A 15,100-nucleotide genomic window follows, 5' to 3' on the forward strand; every position below is an offset into this window, starting at 1 on the left:
TAACTCTCAATCCCTCCATGGATTCTTGCTAGTTTTTGAGGGAAAAGAGAGAGGAGATCTAGATCCACATTTCCACCAATCACTTTCTCCTCTATGTGAGGGGAACCCCTTGGATCTAGATCTTGGAGTTCTTTGTGTTCTCTTTTTTGTTCTTCCTCTCATTTTCCTCCCTAGCATTAGTTGCTTCGGTGGGATTTGAGAGAGAAGGACTTGGGCACTCCGTGTGCCCTTGCCATTGCATTTGGTGCATCGGTTTGAGTTCTCCATGGTGATACGTGGAAGTTACAAGTTGAGAAGCTTATTACTCTTGGGTGCTTGGTACCCTTGAGCTTGTTCCTCTTGGGTGCTTGGGTGCCCTAGATGGTTGGTGGTGTTCGGAGCTCAATCATTGTGGTCTAAAGCTCCGGGCAAGCGTCGGTCTCCAATTAGGTTGTGGAGATTGCCCCGAGCAATTTGACGGGTTCCGGTGACCACCCCCAAGGGTTGCCAAAGTGTACGGGTTCGGTGACCGCCCCCAAGGGTTGCCATTTGTATGGGTTCGGTGACCGCCCTCAAGGGTCCCTTAGTGGAATCACGGCATCTTGCATTGTGCGAGGGCGTGAGGAGATTACGGTGGCCCTAGTGGCTTCTTGGGGAGCATTGTGCCTCCACACCGCTCCAAACGGAGATTAGCATCCGCAAGGGTGTGAACTTCGGGATACATCATCGTATCCGCATGCCTCGGTTATCTCTTACCCGAGCCCTTTACTTATGCACTTTACTTTGTGATAGCCATATTGTTTCTTGTCATATATCTTGCTATCACATAGTTGCTTATCTTGCTTAGCATAAGTTGTTGGTGCACATAGGTGAGCCTAGTTGTTTTAGGTTTTGTGCTTGACAAATTAACCGCTAGGTTTATTCCGCATTTGTTCAAGCCTAAACCGTAATTATTTTAAAACGCCTATTCACCCTCCCCCCTCTAGGCGACATCCACGATCTTTCAATCATATACAACTCTTCTTTAATAAATCCATTAAGGAATGAAGTTTTGTTTATCCATTTGCCAGATTTCATAAAATGCGGCAATTGCTAACATGATTCGGACAGACTTAAGCATAGATACGAGTGACAAACTCTCATCGTAGTCAATACCTTGAACTTGTCAAAAACCTTTTGCGACAATTCTAGCTTTGTAGATAGTAACACTACTATCAGCGTTCGTCTTCCTCTTGAAGATCCATTTAATCTCAATGGCTCGCCGATCATTGGGCAAGTCAATCAAAGTCCATACTTTGTTCTCATACATGGATCTCATCTCAAATTTCATGGTCTCAAGCCATTTCGCGGAATCTGGGCTCATCATCGCTTCCTCATAGTTTGTAGGTTCATCATGGTCAAGTAACATGACCTCCAGAACAGGATTACCGTACCACTCTGGTGCGGACCTCACTCTGGTTTACCTATGAGGTTCGGTAGTAACTTGATGTAAAGTTACATGATCATCATCATTAGCTTCCTCACTAATTGGTGTAGTAGTCACAGGAACAGATTTCTGTGATGAACTACTTTCCAATAAGGGAGCAGGTACAGTTACCTCATCAAGTTCTACTTTCCTCCCACTCACTTCTTTCGAGAGAAACTCCTTCTCTAGAAAGGATCCATTCTTAGCAATGAATATCTTGCCTTCGGATCTGTGATAGAAGGTGTACCCAACATTTTCTTTTTGGGTATCCTATGAAGACGCACTTCTCTGATTTGGGTTTGAGCTTATCAAGTTGAAACTTTTTCACATAAGCATTGCAACCTCAAACTTTAAGAAATGACAGCTTAGGTTTCTTGCCAAACCATAGTTCATACGGTGTCTTCTCAACGGATTTAGATGGTGCCCTATTTAACGTGAATGTAGTTGTCTCTAATGCATAACCCCAAAATGATAGTGGTAAATCAGTAAGAGACATCATACATCGCACCATATCTAATAAAGTACGGTTATGACGTTCGGACACACCATTACACTGTGGTGTTCCAGGTGGCATGAGTAGTGAAACTATTTCACATTGTTTTAACTGAAGGCCAAACTCGTAACTCAAATATTTTACTTCTGCGATCATATCGTAGAAACTTTTATTTTTGTTACGATGATTCTCCACTTCACTCTGAAATTCTTCGAACTTTTCAAATGTTCCAGACTTGTGTTTCATCAAGTAGATATACTCATATCTGCTCAAATCATCTGTGAAGATCAGAAAATAATGATACCTGCCGCGAGCCTCAATATTCATCGGACCACATACATCAGTATGTATGATTACCAACAAATCTGTTGCTCGCTCCATTGTTTTGGAGAACAGAGTCTTAGTCATCTTGCCCATGAGGCATGGTTCGCAAGCATCAACTGATTCATAACCAAGTGATTCCAAAAGCCCATCAGCATGGATTTTCTTCATGCGCTTTACACCAATATGACCTAAACGGCAGTGCCACAAATAAGTTGCACTATCATTATAAACTTTGCATCTTTTGGCTTCAATGAAAATATGTATCACCACGATCGAGATCCAACAAACCATTTTCATTGGGTGTATAACCATAGAAGGTTTTATTCATGTAAACAGAAGAACAATTATTCTCTAACTTACATGAATAACCGTATTGCAATAAACATGATCCAATCATATTCATGCTCAACGCAAACACTAAATAACATTTATTTTAGGTTTAACACTAATCCCGAAAGTATAGGGAGTGTGCGATGATGATCATATCAATCTTGGAACCATTTCCAATACATACCGTCACTTCACCCTTAACTAGTCTCTGTTCATTCTGCAACTCTTGTTTCGAGTTACTATTCTTAGCAATTGAACTAGTATCAAATACTGAGGGGTTGCTATAAACACTAGTAAAGTACACATCAATAACATGTATATCAAATATACCTATGTTCACTTTGCCATCCTTCTTATCCGCCAATTACTTGGGGTAGTTCCGCTTCCAGTGACCAGTCCCTTTGCAGTAGAAGCACTCAGTTTCAGGCTTAGGTCCAGACTTGGGTTTTTTCACTTGAGCAGTAACTTGCTTGATGTTCTTCTTGAAGTTCCCCTTTCTTCCCTTTGTCCCTTTACTTGAAACTAGTGGTTTTGTTTACCATCAACACTTGATGCTTTTCTTGATTTCTACCTTTGTCGATTTCAGCATCACGAAGAGCTTGGGAATCGTTTCCGTTATCCCTTGCATATTATAGTTTATCACGAAGTTCTACTAACTTGGTGATGGTGACTAGAGAATTCTGTCAATCACTATTTTATCTGGAAGATTAACTCCCACTTGATTCAAGCGATTGTAGTACCCAGACAATCTGAGCACATGCTCACTGCTTGAGCTATTCTCCTCCATCTTTTAGCTATAGAACTTGTTGGAGACTTCATATCTCTCAACTCGGGTATTTGCTTGAAATATTAACTTCAGCTTCTGGAACATCTCATATGGTCCATGACGTTCAAAACGTCTTTGAAGTCCCGATTCTGAGCCGTTTAAGCATGGTGCACTAAACTATCAAGTAGTCATCATATTGAGCTAGCCAAACGTTCATAACATCTGCATCTGCTCCTGCAATAGGTTTGTCACCTAGCGGTGCATCAAGGACATAATTCTTCTGTGCAGCAATGAGGATAAACCTCAGATCACGGATCCAATCCGCATCATTGCTACTAACATCTTTCAACTTAGTTTTCTCTAGGAACATATCAAAAATAAAACAGGGGATCTAAACGCGAGCTATTGATCTACAACATAGATATGCTAATACTACCAGGACTAAGTTCATGATAAATTTAAGTTCAATTAATCATATTACTTAAGAACTCCCACTTAGATAGACATCCCTCTAATCCTCTAAGTGATCACGTGATCCATATCAACTAAACCATGCCCGATCATCACGTGAGATGGAGTAGTTTCAACGGCGAACATCACTATGTTGATCATATCTACTATATGATTCACGCTCGACCTTTCGGTCTCCGTGTTCCGAGGCCATATCTGTTATATGCTAGGCTCATCAAGTTTAACCTGAGTATTCCGCATGTGCAACTATTTTGCACCCGTTGTATTTGAACATAGAGCCTATCACACCCGATCATCACGTGGTGTCTCAGCACGAAGAACTTTCGCAATGGTGCATACTCAGGGAGAACACTTATACTTTGATAATTTAGTGAGGGATCATCTTATAATGCTACCGTCAATCAAAGCAAGATAAGATGCATAAAATATAAACATCAGATGCAATCAATATAAGTGATATGATATGGCCATTGTCATCTTGTGCTTGTGATCTCCATCTCCAAAGCACCATCATGATCACCATCGTCACCGGCGCGACACCTTGATCTCCATCGTAGCATCGTTGTCGTCTCGCCAATCTTATGCTTCTACGACTATCGCTACCGCTTAGTGATAAAGTAAAGCATTACAGGGCGATTGCATTGCATACAATAAAGCGACAACCATATGGCTCCTGCCAGTTGCCGATAACTCGGTTACAAAACATGATCATCTCATACAATAAAATTTAGCATCATGTCTTGACCATATCACATCACAACATGCCCTGCAAAAACAAGTTAGACGTCCTCTACTTTGTTGTTGCAAATTTTACGTGGCTGCTACAGGCTTTAGCAAGAACCGTTCTTACCTACGCATCAAAACCACAATGATAGTTTGTCAAGTTGGTGTTGTTTTAACCTTCGCAAGGACCGGGCGTAGCCACACTCGGTTCAACTAAAGTTGGAGAAACTGACACCCGCCAGCCACCTGTGTGCAAAGCACGTCGGTAGAACCAGTCTCGCGTAAGCGTACGCGTAATGTCGGTCCGGGTCGCTTCATCCAACAATACCGCCGAACCAAAGTATGACATGCTGGTAAGCAGTATGACTTATATCGCCCACAACTCAATTGTGTTCTACTCGTGCATATGACATCTACGCATAAAACCTGGCTCAGATGCCACTATTGGGGAACGTAGTAATTTCAAGATTTCCTACGCACACGCAAGATCATGGTGATGCATAGCAATGAGAGGGAAGAGTGTGTCCACGTACCTTCATAGACCGAGAGCGGAAGTGTTAGCACAACGCGGTTGATGTAGTCGTACGTCTTCACGATCCGACCGATCAAGTACCGAACGCACGGCACCTCTGAGTTCAGCACACGTTCAGCCCGATGACGTCCCTCGAACTCCGATCCAGCCGAGTGTTGAGGGAGAGTTTCGTCAGCACGACAGTGTGGTGATGATGATGATGTTCTACCGACGCAGGGCTTTGCCTAAGCACCGCTACAGTATCATCGAGGTGGACTATGGTGGAGGGGGCACCGCACACGGCTAAAAGATCAAACGATCAATTGTTGTGTCTCTAGGGTGCCCCCTGCCCCTGTATATAAAGGAGCAAGGGGGGAGGTGCGGCCGGCCTAGAGGGGGCGCGCCAGGAGGAGTCCTACTCCTACCGGAGGGAGAGAGGAAGGAAAGGGGGGCCCCTCTCCTTGTCCTATTCGGACTAGGGGGGAGGGGCGCGCGGCCCTGCCCTGGCCGCCTCTCCTCTTCTCCACAAGGCCCACTATGGCCCATTATGCTCCCGGGGGGTTCCGGTAACCTCCCGGTACTCCGGTAAAATGTCGATTTCACCCGGAACACCTCCGATATCCAAACATAGGCTTCCAATATATCAATCTTCATGTCTCGAACATTTTGAGACTCCTCGTCATGTCCATGATCTCATCCGGGACTCCGAACAACCTTCGGTACATCAGAACATATAAACTCATAATATAACTGTCATCGAAACGTTAAGCGTGCGGACCCTATGGATTCGAGAACTATGTAGACATGACCGAGACACGTCTCTGGTCAATAACCAATAGCGGAACCTAGATGCTCATATTGGCTCCCACATATTCTACGAAGATCTTTATTGGTCAAACCGCATAACAACATACATTGTTCCCTTTGTCATCGGTATGTTACTTGCCCGAGATTCGATCGTCGGTATCTCAATACCTAGTTCAATCTCATTACCGGCAAGTCTCTTTACTCGTTCCGTAATACATCATCCCGCAACTAACTCATTAGTTGCAATGCTTGCAAGGCTTAAGTGATGTGCATTACCGAGAGGGCCCAGAGATACCTCGAAATACGCCAACCCAACAAGTACCTTCGGAGACACCTGTAGAGCACCTTTATAATCACCCAGTTATGTTGTGACGTTTGGTAGCACACAAAGTGTTCCTCCGGTAAACGGGAGTTGCATAATCTCATAGTCATAGGAACATGTATAAGTCATGAAGAAAGCAATAGCAACAAACTAAATGATCAAGTGCTAAGCTAACGGAATGGGTCAAGTCAATCACATCATTCTCCTAATGATGTGATCCCGTTAATCAAATAACAACTCATGTCTATGGTTTAGGAAACATAACCATCTTTGATCAACGAGCTAGTCAAGTAGAGGCATACTAGTGACACTCTGTTTGTCTATGTATTCACACATGTATTATGTTTCCGGTTAATACAATTCTAGCATGCATAATAAACATTTATCATGATATAAGGAAATAAATAATAACTTTATTATTGCCTCTAGGGCATATTTCCTTCACCTATTTACCACACCACCACACTCAAACCCTGTCTCTCTCTCTCTCTGTCACTCATCTTCCACCTCTCTTTTTCAACACCTCTCCATCGCCATGAACCACATCCCCAACTCATTCCACCGGGGCATTGGATGGAGGGCTTTCTTCCTCGGGTGCTCTATGGGTGACCGCACCAAGTTTGAAAACACCATGGAAGTGTGCTCGAACTTCACTGGCATCTAGGACACGCACAAGGAGGGTGACGCTGTGGTAAAGAAGGTGACAGTGGAGGAGTTGAAAACGTTGATTCCTGATCCAGTGAAGGGTGCCATGTCAGTTGACATCTTGCGTTGGGTCATGAATCAGGATGACTCCCGCGATGCTGGTCAGATAGCAAGATGGGCCAAATACAGGGGGTACGTACATTGCTCCTCAAAACCAGCGTGCCATAACGTTCTGGACTAGGACATTAGTAGCGCAGGAGGATGACCATGATGTAGTGCAGACAGTGGTCAAGGGACCGGCGGTATGCGACCATGCAAGACCCATCATTTTGGACGAAAACGATGAGGAGAGATTGTTGGGGATCGTAGCAGAAATTTAAAATTTTCTACGCATCACTAAGATCAATCTATGGAGTAATCTAGCAACGAGGGGAAGGGGAGTGCATCTACATACCCTTGTAGATCGCTAAGAGGAAGCGTTACAAGAACGCGGATGAAAGAGTCGTACTCGTAGCGATTCAGATCGCGGTTGATTCCGATCTAAGCACTGAACAACGGCGTCTCTGCGTTCAACACACGTGCAGCCCGGTGACGTCTCCTACGCCTTGATCCAGCAAGGGGAGAAGGAGAGGTTGGGAAGACTCCATCCAGCAGCAGCACGACGACATGGTGGTGGTGGAGGAGCGCGGGACTCCAGCAGGGCTACGCCAAGCACTACGAGAGACGAGGAGGGAGAGGGGTAGTGCTGCGCCAACAGGGAGATCGAATCGTGTGTTGGGCTGCGCCTTTGCCTCCACTATATATAGGGGGAGAGGGAGGGCTGCACCCCACCTAGGGTTCCCACCCCAAGGGGTGCGGCAGCCCTAGATCCCAACTAGGGTGGCGGCCACAAGGGGGAGAGGGGGAGGCGCACCTGGGGTGGGCCTTAGGTCCCATCTGCCCTAGGGTTTGCCCCCTTCCCCTCTTGGAGGCGCCTTCGGCCTTGAAGGGAGGCGCCCCAACCGACCTAGGGGCTGGTCCCTTCCCACTATTGGCCCATGTAGGCCTTCGGGGCTGGTGGCCCCTCCCGGTGGACCCCCGGGACCCTCCGGTGGTCCCGGTACACTACCGGTGATGCCCGGAACACTTCCGGTGGCCAAAACCATACTTCCTATATATAAATCTTTACCTCCGGACCATTACGGAACTCCTCGTGACGTCCGGGAACTCATCTGGGACTCCGAACAACATTCGGTAACCGCGTACATACTTTCCCTATAACCCTAGCGTCATCGAACCTTAAGTGTGTAGACCCTACGGGTTCGGGAGTCATGCAGACATGGCCGAGACAACTCTCCGGTCAATAACCAACAGCAGGATCTGGATACCCATGTTGGTTCCCACATGCTCCACGATGATCTCATCGGATGAACCACGATGTCAAGGATTCAATCAATCCCGTATACAATTCCCTTTGTCTATCGGTACGGTACTTGCCCGAGATTCGATCGTCGGTATCCCGATACCTTGTTCAATCTCGTTACCGGCAAGTCTCTTTACTCGTTCTGTAACACATCATCCCGTGATCAACTCCTTGATCACATTGTGCACATTATGATGATGTCCTACCGAGTGGGCCCAGAGATACCTCTCCGTTTACACGGAGTGACAAATCCCAGTCTCGATTCGTGCCAACCCAACAGACACTTTCGGAGATACCCGTAGTGTACCTTTATAGCCACCCAGTTACGTTGTGACGTTTGGCACACCCAAAGCACTCCTACGGTATCCGGGAGTTGCACAATCTCATGGTCTAAGGAAATGATACTTGACATTAGAAAAGCTTTAGCATACGAACTACGATCTTGTGCTAGGCTTAGGATTGGGTCTTGTCCATCACATCATTCTCCTAATGATGTGATCCCGTTATCAATGACATCCAATGTCCATGGTCAGGAAACCGTAACAATCTATTGATCAACGAGCTAGTCAACTAGAGGCTTACTAGGGACATGGTGTTGTCTATTTATCCACACATGTATCTGAGTTTCCTATCAATACAATTCTAGCATGGATAATAAACGATTATCATGAACAATGAAATATGATATAATAATAACTAATTTATTATTGCCTCTAGGGCATATTTCCAACAGTCTCCCACTTGCACTAGAGTCAATAATCTAGTTCACATCGCCATGTGATTAACACTCACAGGTCACATCGCCATGTGACCAACATCCAAAGAGTTTACTAGACTCAATAATCTAGTTCACATCACTATGTGATTAACACTCAATGAGTTCTGGGTTTGATCATGTTATGCTTGTGAGAGAGGTTGTAGTCAACGGGTCTTGCCATATTCAGATCCCTATGTATTTCGCAAAACTTTATGTCATATCGTAGATGCTGCTACCACGTTCCACTTGGAGCTATTCCAAATTGTTGCTCCATTATATGTATCCGGTATCTCTACTCAGAGCTATCTGGATAGGTGTTAAGCTTGCATCGACGTAACTCTTTACGTCGAACTCTTTATCATCTTCATAACCGAGAAACATTTCCTTATTCCTCTAAGGATAATTTTGACCGCTATCTGGTGATCCACTCCTAGATCACCTTTGTACCCTTTTGCCAGACATGTGGCAAGGCAACATCAGGTGCGGTACTTCAGCATGGCATACCGTATAGAGCCTATGACAAAAGCATAGGGGACGACCTTCGTCCTTCCTCTTTCTTCTGCCATGGTCAATCTTCGAGTCTTACTCAACTTCACACCTTACAACTCAGGTAAGAACCCCTTCTTTGACTAATCTATTTTGAACTCCTTCAAAAACATGTCAAGGTGTGTGTTCTTTGAAAGTTGAAAGTGCGTTATATCGACTAGAGGGGGGTGAATAGGCAATTTTTATGAAAGTCTTCAAAACGTGAGAGTTATGAAGACAAACAGTGAAGATTATGTCTATTACTATGCAGCGGAAGTTAGATTACACTAGGCCAGCCATGGTCATGTATTCAATAGAGTGAAAGCACAATGACAACCAGCTTCAGTGTAATAAGGATCAGGTAGGAAGAAGTTATGAAGCCAAAAAGATCATACATTCACGTTGTGAAGACAAAAGATAAAGCAAGCATGCAATGGCTTCACAATGAGTAACTGTATGAAAAGGAAGTGAAGATGAAACCAGTGACTCGTTGAAGACAATGATATGTTGGACCAGTTCCAGTTGCTGTGACAACTGTACGTCTGGTTGGAGCGGCTAGGTATTTAAACCTTAGGACACACAGTCCCGGACACCCAGTCCTGAACACACAGTTCAGGCACCAAGTCCTCACCGTATTCTCCTTGAGCTAAGGTCACTTAGTCCTCGCCCAATCACTCTGGTAAGTCTTCAAGGTAGACTCCCAAACCTTCACAAACTTCGTTCACTGGCAATCCACAATGTCTCTTGGATGCTCTGAACGTGACGCCTAACCGTCTGGAGGATTCACAGTCCTCAAGTGTAATAAGTCTTCAGATCACACAGACAAGAAGACTTAGGTGATGACCAATTTGCTCTGGCTCTGGGTGGTTAGGGCTTTTCTCCTCACTAGAAATTTTCTCTCAAAGGCTTCGAGGTGGGTTGCTCTCAAACGACAAAAGCCGTGCACTGAAATCTGAGCAGCCAACCGTTTATGGTTGTGGGGGTGGGCTATTTATAGCCACTTGGCAACCCGACCTGATTTGTCCGAAATGACCCTGGGTCACTAAGGAACTGACACGTGTCTCAACGGTCAGATTTCAAACTCTCATGGCAACTTTGCTTGGGCTACAAGCAAAGCTGACTTGTCCGGCTCTGGACAAGATTCGCTCTCATTGTCTTCACTCGAAGACATAGGTTTTTGATTTAGGCATCACTTCAGTCATTCTGACTATTTCTCCTGGACCCCACTTAATAGGACGGTGGTTCCTATGACTCAACAAAAATAAAAAGAACTACGAAATATCTAAATATTCGAGCTCCATAGGCTTCATAACGTGTCTTCTTTTGTCATAGTCTTCAATGTGAATATCTTCATATACCACCTTTGTCTTCAATGTCTTCATACATTTTTAGGGGTCATCTCTGGTAGTAAAACCGAATCAATGAGGGACTTCTATCTGTGTTTTCCTGCAATTCTCACAAACACATTAGTCCCTCAACTAGGTTTGTCGTCAATACTCCAAAACCAACTAGGGATGGCACTAGATGCACTTACAAAAGTACCATCAGGCGTCTTGATCTATCTCTATAGATCTTGATGCCCAATATGTAAGCAGCTTTATCCAGGTCTTCCTTTAAAAAACACTCTTCAAACAACCATTTATGCTTTCCAGAAATTCTACATTATTTCGGATCAACAATATGTCATCCACATATACTTATCAGAAATGTTGTAGTGCTCCCACTCACTTTCTTGTAAATACAAGTTTCTAGCAAACATTGTATAAACCTAAAAGCTTTGATCACTCCATCAAAGTATATATTCCGACTCCGAGATGCTTGCTCTAGTCCATAGAAGGATTGCTGGAGCCAGCATACCTTTTAGCATCCTTAGGATCGACAAAACCTTTTATTGTATCACATACAACTTTTTCTTACGAAAACTGGTAAGAAAACTTGTTTTGACATCCATCTGTCAGATTTCATAATCAAAAAATACAACTAATGCTAACATGATTCCAACGGACTTAAGCATCGCTACGGGTGAGAAATTCTCATCGTAGTCAACTCCTTGAACTTGTGAAAAGACCCTTTCCCACAAGTCGAGCTTCATAGACGGTAACATTACTGCCCACGTCTGTCTTCTTCTTAAAGATCCATTTATCTCAATGGCTTGCCGATCATTGGGCAAGTCCACCAAAGTCCATACTTTGTTCTGATACATGGATCCTATCTCGGATTTCATGGCTTCTAACCATTTGTCGGAATACGGGCCCACCATCGCTTCTCCATAGCTCGTAGGTTCATTGTTGTCTAACAACATGATATCTAAGACAGGATTACCGTACCACTCAGGAGTAGTACATATCCTTGTCGACCTATGAGGTTCGATAGCAACTTGATCCGAAGCTTCATGATCAATATCATTAACTTCCTCTTCAACAGACGTAGGCGCCACAGAAAACATCTTTCTGTGTTGCATCACTCTCTGGTTGAAATAAAGGTTCAACAACCTCATCAAGTTCTATCTTCCTCCCACTCAATTCTTTCGAGAGAAACTCCTTCTCGAGAAAGGACCCGTTCTTAGCGACAAACAATTTGCCCTCGGATCTGAGATAGAAGGTATACCCAACTGTCACCTTTGGGTATCCTATGAAGATGTGTTTGTCCGCTTTTGGGTTCGAGCTTCTCCGGCTGAAGCCTTAAGCATCGCAGCCCCAAACATTAAGAAATGACAACTTTGGTTTCTTACCAAACCAATGTTCATATGACGTCATCTCAACGAACTTTAGATGGTGTCCTATCTAAAGTGAATGCAGCTGTCTCTAACGCATAACCTCAAAATGAAAACGGTAGATCGGTAAGAGACATCATAGATCGCACCATATCTCATAGGGTTCGATTACGACGTCCGGACACACCATTACCCTGTGGTGTTCCAGGTGGCTTCAACTATGAAACAATTCCACAATGTCTTAAGTGATTGCCAAACTCATAACTCAGAAATTCTCATCGATCAGATCGTAGGAATTTGATCTTCTTGTTATGATGGTTCTTAACTTCACTCTGAAATCGCTTGAACTTTTCAAACGTTTCAGACTTGTGCTTCATTAAGTAAATATACCTATATCTACTCAAATCGTTAGTGAAGATGAGAAAATAGCGATATCCACCACACGCTTAAATTCTCATTGGATCACACGCATCAGCATGTATGATTTCCAACAAGTCACTTGCCCGTTCCATTGTACCTGAAAACGGGGTCTTAGTCATCCTGCCCATGAGGCATGGCTCGCATGTGTCAAGTGATTCAAAATCAAGTGACTCCAAACATCCATCGACATGGAGTTTCTTCATGCATCTTACGCCAATATGACCTAAGCGGCAGTGCCACAAGAAAGTGGTACTATCATTATTAACTCTACATCTTTTGGCGTGAACATGTGTATTACCACAACCGAGATTCAATGAACCATTCACATAGGGTGCATGACCATGAAAGGTATTATTCATGTAAACAGAATAACCATTATTCTCTAACTTAAATGAATAACCGTATTGCAATAACATGATCTAATCATATTCATGCTCAACGTAGACACCTGATAACATTTATCTAGGTTCAATACTAATCCCGAAGGCAGATGGAGCGTGAGGGAGTCCTGGATTAGGGGGTGTTCGGATAGCCAGACTATACCTTCAGTCGGACTCCTGGACTATGAAGATACAAGATTGAAGACTTCATCCCGTGTTCGGGAGGGACTTTCCTTGGCGTGGAAGGCAAGCTTGGCGATACGGATATGTAGATCTCCTACCATTGTAACCGACACTATGTAACCCTAACCCTATCCGGTGTCTATATAAACCGGAGGGTTTTAGTCTGTAGGACAACATACACATCAACAATCATACCATAGGCTAGCTTCTAGGGTTTAGCCTCTTCGATCTCGTGGTAGATCTACTCTTATACTACCCATATCATCAATATTAATCAAGCAAGACGTAGGGTTTTACCTCCATCGAGAGGGCCCGAACCTGGGTAAAACTTCGTGTCCCTTGCCTCCTGTTACCATCCGGCCTAGACACACAGTTCGGGACCCCCTACCCGAGATCCGGCGGTTTTGGCAGTGACATTGGTGCTTTCATTGAGAGTTCCTCTGTGTCGTCGCCGTTAGGCTCGATGGCTCCTATGATCATCAATAGCGATGCAGTCCAGGGTGAGACCTTCCTCCCCGGACAGATCTTCGTCTTCGGCGGCTTCGCACTGCGGGCCGATTCGCTCGGCCGTCTGGAGCAGATCGAAAGCTACGCCCCTGGCCGTCAGGTCAGATTTGGAAGTTTAAACTACACGGCTGACATCCGCGGGGACTTGATCTTCGACGGATTCGAGCCACTGCCGAGCACGCCGCACTGTCACGACGAGCATGATCTAGCTCTGCTGCCGAACAGTGCCCTGGAGGCCGCACCCGCATCGGCTCCGACCCTCAATTCGGGGCCAACTTCGCCGATCAAGGATGGGCGGTTGGACGCCACCTTGGGGGCTGCGACCCCAATGGCGATTGAGCCGAACACCAGCCCCGTACTCGGCGAGACTCGTGACTCCAAGGAGCCGGACTCTTCTCCGGACTCCGAACCCTCCACGCCCCTGCCGATCGAATCCGATTGGGCGCCGATCATGGAGTTCACTGCCGCGGACATCTTTCAGCACTCACCTTTCGGCGATATCATGAAGTCACTAAAGTCTCTCTCTTTATCAGGAGAGCCCTGGCCGGACTACGGTCAGCAAGGTTGGGGTACGGATGATGAAGAAATTCAAAGACCACCCACCACCCACTTTGTAGCCACTGTCGATGACTTAACCGACATGCTCGACTTCGACTCCGAAGACATCGACGGTATGGACGCCGATGAAGGAGATGATAAAGAACCAGCGCCTACTAGGCCCTGGAAAGCCACCTCGTCATATGACATATATATGGTGGACGCACCAAAAGAGGGAGATGGCGATAGAACAGCGGAGGATGACCCCTCCAAGAAACAGCCTAAGCGCCGGCGTCAGCGGCGCCGCTCAAAATCCCGCCAAAACAAATACGGTGATTCCAGCACGGGAGATAATAATACTCCAGAAAGTGCCAAAGAAAACCCCCTCCAGCAAGACTTAGCACAGGAGGATGGAGAAACCAGCCCTCATGAGAGAGCGGCAGACAAAGAGGTCGAGGACGATAATTATATGCCTCCCTCCGAAGACGAGGCAAGCCTCGACGACGACGAATTCGTCGTGCCAGAGGATCCCGTCGAGCAAGAGCATTTTCAACGCAGGCTTATGGCCACGGCAAGAAGCCCCAAGAAAAAACAGCAACAACTTAGAGCTGATCAAGATTTGCTGGTCGACAGATGGACTGAAGTCCTTGCGGCCGAAGAGCATAAACTCGAACGTCCCTCCAAGAGCTACCCAAAGCGCAGGTTGCTACCCCGATTAGAGGAGGAAGCACTTGATGCGGCCGACCGGCCACCTTGTGGCCGCGACAAAGAGGCCTCCCGGCCCTCCACTCAAGCCGCACCCCGTACCAAGGCACGGGAATATGCGCCGGACTTACGAGA

This window comes from Triticum dicoccoides, chromosome 5A (assembly GCF_002162155.2).
Source record: "Triticum dicoccoides isolate Atlit2015 ecotype Zavitan chromosome 5A, WEW_v2.0, whole genome shotgun sequence".
In the NCBI taxonomy this organism is placed as follows: domain Eukaryota; kingdom Viridiplantae; phylum Streptophyta; class Magnoliopsida; order Poales; family Poaceae; genus Triticum; species Triticum dicoccoides.